At 36.3% G+C, this 2980-nt stretch overlaps 1 non-coding gene across 1 annotated transcript; it reads right to left on the bottom strand.

Annotated features, from left to right (window-relative positions):
• Window positions 1-2631: 2631 nt before the first annotated feature.
• Window positions 2632-2738, bottom strand: LOC117279220 (small nucleolar RNA R71). Its single transcript, XR_004509630.1, has one exon. It is a non-coding gene; the product is annotated as a small nucleolar RNA R71 (small nucleolar RNA).
• Window positions 2739-2980: the final 242 nt, after the last annotated feature.

The raw sequence follows: 2980 nt of genomic DNA on the forward strand, positions 1-2980 counted from the left end.
CCTCCATTAGCGGTACTTGGAAGTCATCATTATAATTCATCATAAATAGGCTATCCTAATCATATAACGGTAAGCCATAATATATCGATATGATTCATCTGAACTAGGAACTATAATCCATCATCAAACAACTAAAGCTACTGATATACTTCATCTTGCATAATGTCCTATAATCACGTATAGGTAATCTAGAAACTATCGACGTAATTTACCTTATGTAGGAACTATAATCCATCAATGATACTTTAGGATCTATTCATATAATTCATACTCAATAGGACCTATGACCAATCGACAAACATTTTAAACTATTCACATGATTCATCTTATATAACGCTCTAAAGCCCCTCTACAATACCTTAGAAACCATCGACCTCATTCATCTTAAGTATGATCTATAGCCCTGATGGTAGGCTATAATCTCGTGTTTTAGTCGCTTATTGCACTCTAATTTACCGCACTTTACTTTTTTCGAGCTTTAATTGGTAGTGTTTTGCATTTATTGTGTGTTTTATTCCTTGTAGGTGTGATTCCGGGTTATGTAGATATTGTGGAACTAATTCAAGCTGTTTGGAGCTTTGAAATCTGAGTAGAAGCCCAAAGGATTAAGCCGGGATCGTGTTCGGGGGTTGAGGCTCACTTTTGGACGTCAAAAATCAAGGAAGAAGCAACAACTGAAGAAATGCACTAGTGCGACGACTGGGTGACGCACTGTGCGTCGCAACGGTGTAATTTTGTATCGGAAATTGAAAATGTTCAGAGGCTGGGTTTCTGTGGTCAGACAAGAAAAAGAACTAATGCTACGCACAGTGCGACGCATGAAAAGCAATAAGTTTGTAAGTTTTCCTATTTCGGCTAGGAAAGGGTGATTTCATTTGGGCCCGACCCTACTTGGTATAAATACATGGAAAAATATTACTTTTTGGACTTTTGACATATGTTAGATATAAGGAAGCCAAGGAGGAGTTGGAGGAGCAAAAGCACAAGGATTTCATCATTTCTTTCTCACTCAAGACCCGAGTTTGGATCGAATCTATCCTTTCCTATACTTTAATTATATTTGTGATGAATTGCTCCATATCAATGGAGTAGTTCTTTTTAGGGTTTGATAGATATGTTTTATTGATATTTGTTTGTAGATTATAACTCTAGTTTTATGTATTGAAGCAATCTTGGATGATTTAACTATTGCATCTATATTCACTTGTTCATCTAATCGAGAGAGGCATAACTTGTGATATCTTTGCATTATATTGTTGGTTGAGTTCATTAATTCATCTTAGTAATCAAAAGAGGCTAGTTGAATCATTGATTAAACCTAGTTAGGAGAATAATCGAGAGAGGTTTTCCTAAAGACTAATCCAACACGCATTCTTGCATATCTTCACGTGCTTAAATTGGTTCATCTTGTGAGGTTAAGACTTAATCGAGAGAGGAGTTTTTGCTGAACGTTTGAACTAATAATTGAGTGAATTCGAGAGATTCACTTGAACATTAGAAGTGAATTATCTAGAGTTAGATTCCAAATAATTATCTTGCACCTATCCTATCAACCCCTATTTTCTCCCACTGATAACTTTCTTGCTTACCTTTATTGCGATTGTCATTAGTCAATATCTTTAGATTCTTAGTTAATTTTAGTTAGAAATCATTTAAACCTCAATTGTTGATTCTCCTAGATAGCAACCAATCTAGAAACTACGAGAATACTATTTAAATCCAATCCCTGTGGATATGATATTATATTATACTATATTTGATTAGCGAGTATAATTTAAGCGTGTGTTTAGAGCTCGTTAAATTTTTGGTGTTTGCCGGGGATTGGCAATCAATAGTGTTAGAAATAGTTGGTAGTGCTAATTCAAGAATTTTTATTTTTTTTCTTTTTACATTTGGTATTCTTTGATTGTGCGTAGGTTATAGGTTTAAAGTGGTGCATGATTAGAATTTCTATGAAGTATGTTCTACCATACGAGCCAGAAATTGAAAAACAACTGCGACAGGTGAGGAACAAAATAAATCACATGGAGACGTTAGAAAAGGTTGGGCAATCCTCAACCAAAAATGATATGGTTGAAAACGGTGATGATAATGTAAATTTGGCTGTGAGAGAAGTAGACCAACGAGAACAAGCTGCACGGGATGTTGAAGAAGCAGCAATTAGAGATGTACAAATTATTTACTAATAAGAGAGGGGTCGTAGAATTGCTCAAAATCAACCCTTGGGTGCAGACCAGTTCGAAAATATAGCTCCCACGCCTGGGAGACCACTTGGCGATTATGCTAGACCGGTCTACAACCAAGGATTATCAAGTGTGATACCACCTCCAATTTCAGCAAACAATTTCGAGTTAAAGCAAGGGTTGCTTCAAACCCTTCAGAATTGTTGTGTTTTTAGAGGAAAACCAAACAAAGATCCAAACACATATCTAATGGACTTCGAGGAGATTATGAACATCTTTTAATACAATGATATATCACAAGATGTAGTGTATCTAAGGGCATTCCCTTTTTTCTCTCAAAGATGATGCAAAGCACTGGCTTCGAAGCTTACCCATAAGATCAATTAGAACATGGGAGGAGATGACCAGAAAATTCCTTGATAAATATTTCTCCTCAGCTAAGACGGGCAAGTTTAGAATAGAAATCGATAACTTCTGCCAGAAAGAGAATAAAACTATTTTTGAAGCATGGGAGAGGCTTAAGGAGAATGTTAGAAAGTGTCAACATAGCAAAATTGAACTCTAGATGCAACTCCAGGACTTTTGAGATGGATTGGCATCGGCCTCATGTAAAACATTGAGCAATGCAGCTGGAAGTCCGTTGATGAAGAAGACTCCATGGGAGATAGTCATAATTCTTGACGGGTTATCTGAAGATGCTAATCAGTGGCCCTTTACGAGTACGGAAAGAAAAAGATCAACTGGTGTTCACCAAGTTAATGCTAAGACATTTTGCAGGTACAACTTGATTCTATGGC

This window comes from Nicotiana tomentosiformis, chromosome 3 (genome assembly GCF_000390325.3).
Source record: "Nicotiana tomentosiformis chromosome 3, ASM39032v3, whole genome shotgun sequence".
In the NCBI taxonomy this organism is placed as follows: Eukaryota; Viridiplantae; Streptophyta; class Magnoliopsida; order Solanales; family Solanaceae; genus Nicotiana; species Nicotiana tomentosiformis.